Here is a 13,842-nt window from a genome sequence, read left to right as displayed (position 1 = left end):
AATCTGCCCACAAGAGAATGGATTGAATCCAGGTATTGTGGCCAGTGCTTTGAGACCTGAACCATTCAGAATACCAGCCCCTCAGGTGCCAACTTGGTTTGAAAATTAACTTTTACTGACTTCAGCTCATAAGGAATTGTTGCGCCTATTAGCCTGGATTGTCATTGGCCCTTGGCTACAGCTCATAGTTTGTTTGGACCAAGGCAGACCATAAGTCTGGCTTCACACAGAATGCGAAGCCAAACCATGGCTTAACTCCAAGAAGCACAACAGCAACTGGTTTGGTGAGGAGCAAATCACCTGTGATTTTTCACCACATGGTTTTGACTCGGCGCTATGTGAGAATCAGGCCACTCACTCACAGTTAAATAGAAAGTCTAATGAAAAAAGTTAAAATTGTGACTGTGTTTCCCTTTCATTACAAATAATAAGCAGTGATTGCTTTTTTAACAATTAATACATAGGAAACAGGAATCTGCCTTATACTGAATCAAACACCTAGGTCTCGATTGTCTACATTGACTGGCAGATGCTGCCCGTGGTTTCCAACAAGAGTCTCCTAGCTGTACCCGGAAATGTCAGAAGCTGAACCTGGGAGCTTCTACATGCATCTCTGAGCTACAGCCCTTCCCTAGCCCACTGCTGCTGTTTTACTTATGAATCAGCAATGCTTCTGAAGACCAGCTGTTGGAAACCACAGGAGGGGAGAGCACTCTTGTGCTCGAATCCTGCTTTGCTGGTTTCCCACAGGCATCTGGTTGACCAGTGAGAGAACAGGATGCTGGGCTCTGCTTATGTTCTCTTCATCCAGCATTTTACTATGGGGGAAAAGACATCCGAAGCCCCACATATTTTTGAAAATTGAGAGCTCGTGCACACTTGTCCTAGACAGCAGAAGTCCAATAAGTTTTCCACTTGCCCCACGCTTACTTACAATTTTGCCTTTCCCCTGGAAACCTGCTCTTTAGTGCTAAATCAGAACAAATGGCAATCTGCAGAAAACCTGATTGCCATTTGTTCCGATTCAGTGCTAAGCCATGGGTTTACTTGGGGGAAAGCAGTGGGGTGAACAGAAGTGTGGATAAGCCCCCATTCTTGCTTTCCCATCACTATGGTGCAGCTCTAGAACCTGTGCTCAGTTTACAGGGCTCAGCCTTCAAGCATGTGGCGTCATTGCAGTGAATGCAGTAACTTGGAGCATCTTAACTGACAAAGTAAGTGTCACGCTGCGGTCAACTCCACATTTCACCTCTGTGCTTTTTGGACATGGGTGGGGGCCGGACTCCACCCCAAAAATATTTGAGGGGCTCAAAAGGGCTCAGCTCCCAGGAGCTGGTGTCCCTGATGTGCTTAGACTGTGTCTTTCCACTAAGTTATAGGGCAGCCACTAATTATGTATATTTGGCCTTTGGAAGTAGACCTTCCAGAGAAGAGAGCATGATGTCTACACAGGTTTGTTCCTAGTACGTCTTGTTTTAGAAATTAAGCACTGCTTTCCACCTAAAACTGTAGGCTAACCAGCTACTGATAATTGTTTGAATTTAGATTAATTTTTGTTTTACATGTTTCTATTTCCTGCCCTGAGGCCTTTGGATTATAAATGCTTATAATCAAATGTAAATAAATAACAGTTAAAAGAAGAGCATAAAAAGTAGCCTCAGTTTACAGGCTTTAACTCCTGTAGAAGGTCCTTAATAGGACTTCTGTGCAGAGTTCCTGTATGTCCTCTGTATTCATGGAGATGTTCACTGTAATGACTGTAAAACAGAGTTGCTTTCCAAGCAAAGAGGGAGAGGCCAGATTTTCTAGAAAACCATCTTACTTTGAAGATGAGATCTATTTACAGAACCAATTTGTTTCCATGTATTACTTTAGAGGGTTTTAAGCAGGCAACCTAAATCCCCACAGCATCACAAGTAGTTGGGGGGGGGGGTGGGGGGTATGGAGAGAAAGGGAGGGAGGGAGACGCAGGCTTGGGACAAGGCACATCACCATGGAGATAGATAAGAGCAAATGGTTGTACCATCAAACGGAAGGAAGAAAGCCAGGAGAAGACACAAATAAAAGGAGAAATCTCATTAAACCCAACACTAATTTTGTAATCAGAGGAATAAAGGTCCCTTGAAAGCCTCCAGCCCGAAGATACGGCACAACAAAGAAGCACAAAAGGTTTCTAGCAGCCAGGTGTGGAGTGCATTTGGACATGCAGAGCTCTGCTTCTCGTCTGCTTTCTTCCCAGATTGTCCAGCATAGTGCTGGGGTGGCAGCCATCTCTCTAATCATGATGTTCGGCAGCAGGAAACAGCATGAATTGCCTTTCCTTATTATGCTACATTGCTGAAAGAAAACTGACATGCATGGGTTTCTGAGGGAAAGCTCTATGGAAGTAATTTTTATTTGCAAATCCATGAGGAAAACTGAATGTGGGAGGACTCTATCTGTATCTATCTATCATCTATCTATCTATCTATCTATCTATCTATCTATCTATCTATCTCTATCTCTATCATCTATCTATCTATCTATCTATCTATCTATCTCTATCTATCTACCTATCTATCTCTATCTCTATCTATCTATATCTATCTATCTATCTATCTATCTATCTATCTATCATCTATCTATCTATCTATCTATCTATCTATCTATCTATCTATCATCTATCTATCTATCTATCATCTATCTATCTGTCTATCATCTATCTATCTGTCTATCATCTATCTATCTACCTATCATCTATCTATCTATCTATCTATCTATCTATCTATCATCTATCTATCTATCTATCTATCTATCTATCATCTATCTATCATCTCTATCTATCTATCTATCTATCTACCTACCTACCTACCTACCTATCTATCTATCTGTCTATCATCTATCTATCTGTCTATCATCTATCTATCTACCTATCATCTATCTATCTATCTATCTATCTATCTATCTATCTATCTATCTAGCTATCTATCTAGCTATCTATCTAGCTATCTATCTAGCTATCTATCTATCTATATCTATCTATCTATCTATCATCTATCTATCTATCTATCATCTAATGCCTCCCTCACCCCCCGCACAGGAGACATTGAATACAGTGGTACCTCGGGTTACAAACACCTCAGGTTACAAACACCGGGTTACAGACTCCGCTAACCCAGAAGTAGTACCTCGGGTTAAGAACTTTGCCCCAGAATGAGAACAGAAATCGCACAGTGGCAGCAGGAGACCCCATTAGCTAAAGTGGTACCTCAGGTTAAGAACGGTTTCAGGTTAAGAACAGACCTCCGGAATGAATTAAGTTTGTAACCAGAGGTACCACTGTAATTATCTTTTCACCCCTTGTGCCCCATTAACATATCTCTACATTTTTGCAAGTTCAACTGTAGTGATGTAGTGAGAGAGTATGAGCTTTGTGTGCTGATGGTTCTAGGCGGGCGACTACAGTTTTTTGCCAACCCTACCCACCTCTCCCAACGTGGGAGAGAATCAGTTTGCATTTTGCATCTTGAAGGTGCGAGTGTGGCAACCGAAATGGTCAGAACCTGTCCCTGGGCTCAGGTGCCCAACTTCTCCAGGTAGTGCTGGGAAATCTGAAATCCTCAGAGCTACTGGCAGCATAGACAAGACAGGCGAAGGGCCAATGGTCACACCATCAGATTGATAAGGCAGCTTCCCATCTTCTTCCTAACTTGTGCATACTTGGGTGATCAGGGGACCTGAAATGCCAGGGAACAGAGGCATGGCTGGTAGGGGATGGGCCCAAGGTGCATGAACTGACAGAATGGTCCTGGGTCCTTGGGAATAAAAAGGACCCCTATACTGTTAAGTCCAGTCAAAGGTGACTATGGGGTTACGGCACTCATCTTGCTTTCAGGCCGAGGGAGCCAGCGTTTGTCCACAGACAGCTTTCCAGGTCAAGTGGGCAGCATAACTAAGCCGCTTCTGTAGCAATGGAACACCTTGATGGAAACCAGAGTGCACCTTCCCGCCACAGTGGTACCTATTTATCTACTCACACTGGTGTGTTTTCGAACTGCTAGCTTGGCAGGAGCAGCGACAGCAACAGAAGCTCACCCTGTCGCACAAATTCAAACCACCGACCTTCTGATTGGCAAGCCCAAGAGGCTCAGTGGTTTAGACCTCTAGAACAAGCCTAGCCGGAGTTGAAGGCCGCAATGCTTTGGGTTGTCACAGATGAATCTTTGTCTGGGGCACAGTACCAATCCAAAGGAAAGTAAAAATAGTAGTACTGTCTCTCAGTGGGGATATTGAAAGGCAGGGACCTGCATACTGTAGAATCTGACCCTGACAATTGCCAGTAGGACTAGCCACATCAGTGTAACCATGGGCAGTGCTTAAATTATTACCACTGGACATTTTACTATTGGACATTTCAACTTGGAAGTGGAGGAGTGTGCCAGAAAATGTCAAATCACTATAATTTAAAATGTGGAAACTTGGAAAGTATAGATATGGCAAGGCAGAAGGAAACAAGATGTACTCTAAAACCAGACTCTGTATGAACTGAAGTGACCATTATGTTGTGTGGAGTTTGGTAACATGTCACTATGACTCTCCCACAGTTCTTCTGGGCTATGGACCAGCAGAGGGTTTCTGCAAGGCTGCTGCCAGCACAATTTTACAACCAATAAATCTGCAGCCACTGCCTGGCGACTTACTAGTGTCAGGGTCTGAAAAGCCAAAGAACCTGAGAACCACATGAAGAAGGAAATAACTTATTTTGCTTGCTTGGCTTAACTATTTCCTAGTTCTACTAGGTCTTTGAGCCACCAGATTCTGCCTCAAATGCTACCTGTTCAGAAAGCAGGAAATAAGTATAATATGGCATCTTAAAGAGCAAAACATTTATTGTGGCATCAGCTTATGTGGGCTATATTCTGCTTCACCAGATGCTTGAGTTATCTTGAGTTGCAGCGGGGGCGGGGAGGGAGGATTGTAATAAATGAAGTCAGAATTAAATCAAATGCCCCCCAAAAAGTACAGATGGAGATAATTACATTCACAAAAGTCAATCATGTTAATAACACAAATATTCTGGCACTGGTAAACCAACTGGCACAGATAATGTGATAAAAATCCATTGTGCCAATTTAATTCACAAGGGATGGCACTGAAATCCAAAGCTGGCAGCCATGTCCACACACCAGCGGTGAGAACCAGGCCTTAAATCTTAACCATAACACCAGCTTTTCTCCTTCAGCCTAGAGATGGTGCTTTGGCTGAATAACTCTTACGACTGCATGCTGAGGCATGCTGCATTCAAAGGAAAAATAGCTGCGTGTAAGTAGCCAAACAATGTCAATGAACTAAAGAACATCAATAATTTGTCAAGGCTGCTGCATGTCATGTATCTAGACAAAAGCTGAGAAAGTACAGAGACAAAGATGGCAAGCACATGTTTACTAAACTAAATAACTCTTGCAAAGCTTAATGGCCTTTTCCTATCCAATATTTCATTCATTCATCCATTCACAATAGCTTGCAAACAAACACATTGCTGATTTGCTAAATGGCATTCCTTGGCACTGTTTCCTTTTGCCGGGTTTCAGTGAATAAAAGCAACGGGGGAGGGTAGTCCACCCTGTTTTGTGTAACGTTTAATGAACTTCTGCCACAATCCTTATAGATTCCTAGGCAGAATTCAGCAAAGTCTGCGGAAGGCATTCTTTTGATTTGTGTCTTTTGGATAAGTCCTTTTTTCCCCCCTTCTTGCTGGTAGTTCCTAAATTCCAGTGATAAGTGTGTTTTGAGGCACACACAAAAATACTGATTATTTAAGGAACAAACATTCTTGTGACACTCAAAATATTAAGCCAATATTAAGCTTTCGAAAACGATCAGAAGTACCTAGGACATTATTGGAGAGTATCAGTTTTCTTGGGAGCGGAGAGTATTATAAACGCTTGGTGTTTGGGGTATTTACTTTGATATCATTGTGTGGTGGTTTTGATATTTATTTACAAAGAGTGGAATCTAATGTATGGCTAAGTACAGGGCTGGCCCAACCATGAGACAAGGTGAGGTTACTGCCTCAGGTGTCACACTCCCTGAGGCAGCAGATTCTGATGTTGATCTTTCTTCTCCTCTTGTTCCTGATGGAGATCTTTCCTCACCCCTTATTCCCTGGGGAGGGCACCATTTTGGGGTCTGCCTCAGGCGTCAAAATGTCTTGGGCCGGCCTCGGCTAAGTGGGGTATGTACACAGGGAATTAAGTCCACTTGTGCAACTGTTCAGAATTGGCCAACTGTTTTCATCCATCTTCCCCAAGTAGGTGGGGAATTTTGCACCCGGGGCCATGCCCCCTCACCCCCCCCATGCTACGTCACTGGTGCCTTGTTCTGTTTTTGTGTACTGTCCTCCCCCCTTTTTGTTTGTTTGTTTGTTTTGCTTTTATTAAACTCTCTGGACCTATGAGATGGATGCAGCTGCCATCCAGATGGGCAGTGCTGTGACATTCAGCTCATTTGAGAAACCCAGCCATGTAGGGCAGGCACCCAAGGCCCAATTTAGCAGAATGAGCAGGAGGGCACCCCAACACCGCAGGGTTGGTTTATAATAATAATAATAATAATAATAATAATAATAATAATAATAATAATTTATTATTTATAGCCCGCCCATCTGGCTGGGCCTCCCCAGCCACTTTGGGCGGCTTCCATAAAAACCAAAAATACAGTAAAATATCACACGTTAAAAACTTCCCTGAACAGGGCTGCCTTAAGATGTCTTCTGAATGTCAGGTAGTTGTTTATCACTTTGACATCTGCTGGAAGGGCCTTCCACAGGGTGGGCGCCACTACCGAGAAGGCCCTCTGCCTGGTTCCCTGTAGCTTTGCTTCTCGCAATGAGGGAACCGCCAGAAGGCCCTCGGCGCTGGACCTCAGCGTCCGGGCAGAATGATGGGGGTGGAGACGCTCCTTCAGGTATACTGGACCGAGGCTGTTTAGGGCTTTAAAGGTCAGCACCAACACTTTTAATTGTGCTTGGAAACATACTGGGAGCCAATGACCACATATGAAATAAAGTGAAGTTAATGCACCTGAACTTCTAAAGAGGTACCTCCCACAAAAGACCATTAAGTCCAGCACCTAAAAATTATTCTCCTAACTGCACCACTGAGAGCGGGGACCATTTTCCTTGCAGCTGTCTGTCTGCCCTCACCCAAGGGATCAGAGCAGCAAATCTGATGACAGCTCCATCGATCCTTGTTTGACTTGGGCAGCTCACATTAAGCTGCTTTCTCCCGTTAACTGTGCTATATGTTGAGATTCCCTCATGCAAGTGATGTAGGGAAAATCCTGCTCCTTTTCCCCTTGTGGGGTATCCAAGAGCCCATATAGAGTCCTTAAGTGTGTTCCCTATCTGTAGCAGAAAATAACAGAGGCCAACCAAGAGAATATTGAGAAGCAAAGCAGCTAGTAAGCCTGATCTTTATTAAAGCTGTTGCAACAGGGTCCTCACTCACCACATGCAGGAGAGAGGAGGCGAGGAGAGAAACGTGAAGGGGTGCAAGAGATATTCCGATGGCACTGAAGACGTGCGTCTCGAAAGCATTTGGGTTCACACAAAGTTTTCCTGAAGGTCATTATTCAGTATGGTAACTTATGGCTTTGCTGTCAGTTTCCATAAAGCCACTTTATGGCGGTGGGGTGGGGTGGGGGAGAAAAGAAAAAGGGTTTTGTTTGGAGCCATTAGGGGGCCCCTCCCCCACCAACCCTATTAGTGAGCTTTATTAAAGCCGTGCAGACAAAGAGCAGGGATGCCCTCCTTAATGGAGAGCCTCCGATAATTACTCGGCTCTGTCGCTTCTTCTGGGGCCTGAATGGCCTTTGAATAATGTTTCTCTTGCTGTGGCCGCAGACAATGTCCTCCTAGCAGACTGCTCTAAACGGTGCCAATCCCATTAGCAGAAGAAAAGCGGGCCCCTTTCTAGGGAGGTGGATGTTTGTTTGTGGTGGTAGCAGCGGCCCTGCAGTGGGAATGAACTATGCCCACTGCCTGATCGCTTCTGCGAGGCGAAGGAGCCGTGCCAGGAAAAGCTTGTTCAAAAACAATCCCCCTCTTTAAAAAGACCTGAGCTAAGTGGCTTGGGAAAGAAGGAGCTGGCTGGCAGAAGGGCTCGCGGATGGGAACATCTCTCATCAAAAGGAGAAGTAAAACATAGCTTATTGAATGTTAAAGAAAAGGTAATTGCTACAGTGTTGAATTCCAGTGGGCAGCTTTTCCTCTGCCTCCAAGGGTCAGTTCTGATGTTACATTCCCCCCCGCCCCCCATGGACGGCTGTGAAGAAATTGCTTGTGAAAAATGTAAGCGTAAAGCAAAACGGATGCATGCAGGAAATAAATGTTATTGTAATCCAAGCAGAACGCCTACTGGCTCCAAGTATACCCTGAGGGTACAGGCCGGTATTTTAATTTTAATTTTAATAATAACTCAAAGATCTTTCATGCAAAAACTGAAGCATGCTTCCCATTCCAAGGCAGAATTTTTCACCTGCATTCCTAAATCAGGAATATAGCAAAGCACTCTGGTGGAAGGAAATCGTTTGGTTCGAATCAGAATTTCTGTAAATATAAACAAAGATGGTCAATGCCCAAATTCTAGCCGAGCCACCCCTTTCCCCGATCAGTAGAACCTAATGCAGACTTCCTGCAGCCTTAAAGCAATACCAGTGCAATTTTTCTAGAAAAAGAGGTGCCGGAACTCACCATGAACTTCTCCCTCATTCTGCTAGAATGGTAATGGCACCCACTTGAGAGGTGCTGAGAGTTCCATCAAGTTCCAGCTAAAGAAAGCCCTGGTCTATACTAATTTTACATATAAAACACTGAACAAAAGAATTTAGTTCAATTTTAAATGTTGTCACAAACTTTGATTAATTGTTGGTCTGTCTGCCCCACTGGCCCCATCCCCTAACCTGGCAGGACTGCTCTGAAAGATTCTTTTTAAGGTTGCAATCCTATAACCCTTTACTTGTGAATAAACCCCATTGAACTTGATGGCACTTGCTTCTGAGCAGGCAGGCATAGTATTGTGCTGGCCATTAAATACATAATAGCATCCTTTATTAATTGAACAACACATTTACAAAAAATGCTTTTAGTATGAGTACTTATAAAACCACAGATAAAGGTAAAGGTAAAGGTACCCCTGCCCGTACGGGCCAGTCTTGACAGACTCTAGGGTTGTGCGCCCATCTCACTCTAGAGGCCGGGGGCCAGCGCTGTCCGAAGACACTTCCGGGTCACATGGCCAGCGTGACAAAGCTGCATCTGGCAAGCCAGCGCAGCACACGGAAACGCTGTTTACCTTCCCGCTATAAAGCGGTCCCTATTTATCTACTTGCCTCCGGGGGTGCTTTCGAACTGCTAGGTTGGCAGGCGCTGGGACCGAGCAACGGGAGTGCACCCCGTCACGGGGATTCGAACCGCCGACCTTTCGATCGGCAAGCCCTAGGCGCTGAGGCTTTTACCCACAGCGCCACCTGCGTCCAAAAACCACAGATAGTCGGCCAATTGGTGTTAAAGAAAGTCGGCCAATTGGTGTTAAAGCATAGTCGGCCAATTGGTGTTAAAGAAAGATAGAACGTTTTTTATGTATGCGACAACAGCAGCAAGAATACTTATCGCAAAGTATTGGAAGACACAAGATTTGCCCACCTTGGAAGAATGGCAGATGCAAGTAATACACTACATGGAGCTGGCAGAAATGACTGGCAGAATTCGAGACCTGGGAGAAGAGGTAGTGGAAGAGGATTGGAAAAAGTTCAAGACCTATCTGCAGAAACACTGCAAAGTTTATGAATGTTAAAATGGTGTTGGATATAAAAACAATATGGCGCAAGGGATATAGTGTTAAGAAGTATGCTAAATTGTATTAGAAAAACGGTGAAAAACCAAAGTTATATTATATATTATGTCAAAGTAAATAATATGTTAAAGGTGTTATAACATAAAGAGAAAAGATTGGAGACATAATAGAAGTGATTTTAATAATTGGAAACTAGTTTTGAAAAAGGGTAAGGATTTGCTGTATTTGATTGAACAAAGAGGAACACAAAAAAGGGAGGTGCGAGGAGGTCAAGAAAGTAAGTTATGTAAATACGAATTTAAAAATTAGAGTTTTCTTTTCTGTTTAATTTCTTTTTTCTTATTTGAACTATGTTTGTGACTGATTATGTTGTTTTGTATCCTTCTGATGTTTTTTCACTTTTTCTTTTTTCTTTTTTTGTTAAAAAACAAATAAATATCTTTTTTTTAAAAAACAAAAACCACAGATAGAGGGCATCAAAAAACAGGACAGGAGCTCCTCCCATTCATATATATGCCATCTTCAAATATTTAAAGGGCTGTCACGTGAATGATGGAGCAAGCTTGTTTTCTCCTGCTTTGGAGGGAAGGACCAGAACCAATGGCTTCAAGTTGCAAGAATGGAGATTCTGACTAAACATCAGAAAGAGCTTTGTAACGGTAGGAGCTGTTCCACCCTTGGGAGATTGTGGACTCTCCTTCCTTGGAGGTTTTTAAGTATAGGTTGGATGGCCATCTGTCTTGGGTGCTTTCATTTAGATTCCTGCATTGCAGGGTGTTGGGCTAGATAACTACACTAGCCCTGGTGAACATCTCAAAATCCCAGAAAAGCCAATTGTGTGTGTGATGTGGGAGGAACAGAATAAAAGAACCAATGGGAGTTTTCTTTTGAAAAGTACCCACAATGTTGAGATTTATTCTCTTAACACTAGGGCCTCTGGCTGTTACCTGCCATCACACACTGATGTTGTTGTTATTAGTGTTGGTTTTTTAAAAATAATTTTTTATTATTTTCCTTATACATACTTTTACAATACATTACAATAAATCACTTAAATAGTTTTAGCTCTGCTGAGCCTGCGACTTACCTCCAACTCTTCAGCGAGTATCCCTTATTTTCTTGTATTGCGTATTCTATTTTTTTAACTCTTATATCTGTCATAAGAGCTATTTCAGTCCTGCCAGTGTTCTTAACTTTTTACAATTATCCATTATAGTGTTATTATTATTACCAGCCATCACAAGTTGTTTATTCCTGTTCCATACCCTCCAACATTTCTCTGACGAAAATAGGGACATCCTATTCCATAATAAACAAAGGTCTGTATAGTCAAAGCCATGGTTTTCCCAGTAGTGATGTATGGAAGTGAGAGCTGGACCATAAAGAAGGCTGATCGCCGAAGAATTGATGCTTTTGAATTCTGGTGCTGGAGGAGACTCTTGAGAGTCCCATGGACTGCAAGAAGATCAAACCTATCCATTCTTAAGGAAATCAGCACTGAGTGCTCACTGGAAGGACAGATCCTGAAGCTGAGGCTCCAATACTCTGGCCACCTCATGAGAAGAAAAGACTCCCTGGTGTTGGGCAAGATATTGAGGGCACAAGGAGAAGGGGACGACAGAGGACGAGATGGTTGGATAGTGTTGTTGAAGCTACCAGCATGAGTTTGGCCAAACTGCGGGAGGCGGTGGAAGACAGGAGTGCCTGGCGTGCTCTGGTCCATGGGGTCACAAAGAGTCGTACACGACTAAACGACTAAACAACAACAACAACATTCCATAATAATAATAACAATAATATTTATACCCCACCAACCCCCATCTGACTGGGTTGCCCCAGCCACTCTGGGCGGCTTCCAACATATATAAAAACATAATAAAACATCAAACATTACAAAAACTTCCCTTCAGATGTCTTCTAAAAGTTGTATGGTTACTTCTCTTTGCTTGGGTGTCACATAACTCCATACCCTCTAACATTTCTCCAATAAAAATAGGGCTGTCCTAAGAAAAAGTGGGACATTCTGGGATCAAATCAGAAACCAGGACGGCTTCTGTAAATCCGGGTCTGTCCCTGGAAAATAGGGACATATGGGGGGCAGGGGGGGCAGTGGGCCCCCTCTAAATCAAGTAAATCAATAAAAAAATACTTAAATAACTGAGGTTCTGTCCTCCCTAACAAAAATCCTGGCTATGCCCATGTTGGAGGGTCTGCATTTTTTTAAAAATTGTTTTATTATTATTATTATTGTTGTTTTGTTTTGTTTTGCTGTTGTTATACTATTACTACTACTACTACTACTATTATTAGGTTGTTGTTTTTGTTTTTATTATTTATTTCGTGATTTTGTATCTTGATTGTATTTTGTGAACTGCCCTGAGGACCCCCACCCCGGGTATAGGGCGGAATAATAATAATAATAATAATAATAATAATAATAATAATAATAATAATAATAATAATAATAATAATAATATCGCCATCATTATCTTTATATTGGGCGGGGCTGAGGAGTGCGGAACAGGCTGCCTGCCGGAACCTTCTTGCCGGTTCCAGTTTCCCTGCCTGCTGCGGGGAAGCGTTTGAGGCGAGCACCGGGGCCAGGGCAGCTTGTAAACAGAGAGAGCCGAGGCGGCGGAGGCTGAGGCTGAGGGCGGTTGCCGGTGGCGGAGGGAGCGAGGAGGACGGGAAGAGAAGGCAAGGGATAAATGCGGGACCCCCGGGCGGCGCGTGTGCGGCTGCTGCGGAGTCCGGGTCGAGGCTGCCTGTGGCTTGAGCCCCTTTGCCTTTGCGGCTGAGTCCCTGGAGGCTCCGCAGATGGGAGTGGAAAGGCCGGCTCAGCCCCAGACCATCGCGAAGGTCCAGCCTGGGCGTTTATGGCGCCTTCCTTACTGTGCCAGGTGCCCTCTTTGCTCTGCAGGCGCTGCAGCCTGGCACTTTTAGGAGGCGCGCATCCTTATAAAATCAAGCAGCTTGGGGGTTTGTTGTTGTTGTTGTTGTTGTTGTTGTGCATTTATTGTGCCTGGATCTTTATTCATCCTCTGTCCCCTCCCCCCCCCCAGCTCCTTAAATTATGCAATATTAGGTCATCCCATGGATGCAGTTATAGCTTTCACTAAAGAAGCCACGCAGTAACTGCAGGACAAGCACAAAGCTGTGCAGTGTTTTATGTAAACTGTGTTTTGTCGTTGTTGCTGCATCTAATATATATTCGTTCTCTTCTCTATGTGGTGTTTAACCTGCCCTTCGTCCAAGGTAGTGTGTAAGAGCCTCCTATCCCCCTCTCCCCATCCCACTTGTATCATTGCAACAACCCTATGGAATAAATTGAATTCCTTTAAACTGAATGATGGCAGGTGCCTCGAAATCACTCAGTGAACTTTGTGGTGCAGTGCAGATTTGAGGCCGGGTCTCCCTATTTCAGGCAAGACTCTACCAGGATAGCTCTCTAGCACATTACATGTGCACCACATATGTGGTGCCTTCTGAAGGCATGCAAATTGTTGAATCAGAGTTAAAAGCATATTAATGTTCTCTTTGATTATTATTTTTAAGCATTATGGAAAATAGTTTACTATTTGTGTTCTGAGTGTACCATGTTACCCAGGCTTCCTTGAGAAAGCACATATTTTTACTCCAGAATGCAAAGTGTGAAAAAGGAGGTGATAGTTGCCATTTTGGGGCAAGACGGTTTGAAAGTCTTATTTTTTCAAATAATGGACTGGCTGTGGTTTTCTGTTAAACATTTGGCTAGTTCAGATGGCAACCTTGAGCTAGGTTAAGAACTTTGAGAACTGAAAGAAGAAAAGTCACTTTATCCAGGGACAGTCTACACATATATTGGCCTGTTCCTACAGGATGTTGTATTAGTGTGTGAAAATAGTCAAGATCCAACGATCCCCAGATATGCCCTCCAAATGATGTCAGGCATCTTCACTTGGTAGCAAGTGGCCAATAGGCAGGTGCAAAATGTGTCTGGTGCTAATTTTGAATGTGTGTTTGTGTGTGT

The 13,842-nt window shown here is 43.5% G+C and overlaps 1 protein-coding gene across 2 annotated transcripts in view; it reads left to right on the top strand.

Moving 5' to 3' along the window:
- Nucleotides 1-12,407: 12,407 nt before the first annotated feature.
- PLEKHM3 (pleckstrin homology domain containing M3) overlaps nucleotides 12,408-13,842 on the top strand; it is a 70,441-nt gene continuing 69,006 nt past the window's right edge. The window contains exon 1 of one of the 2 annotated variants that reach the window (XM_081919016.1): nucleotides 12,408-12,530. The gene's annotated coding sequence lies outside the window, so the exon portion shown is untranslated. The remainder of the gene's footprint in view (nucleotides 12,531-13,842) is intronic. The other variant, XM_081919017.1, reaches the window with a different exon arrangement.

Source organism: Podarcis melisellensis, assembly GCF_964234715.1.
Source record: "Podarcis melisellensis genome assembly, chromosome: 1".
Lineage (NCBI taxonomy): Eukaryota > Metazoa > Chordata > Lepidosauria > Squamata > Lacertidae > Podarcis > Podarcis melisellensis.
This window is presented reverse-complemented; position numbering and strand designations above follow the sequence as displayed.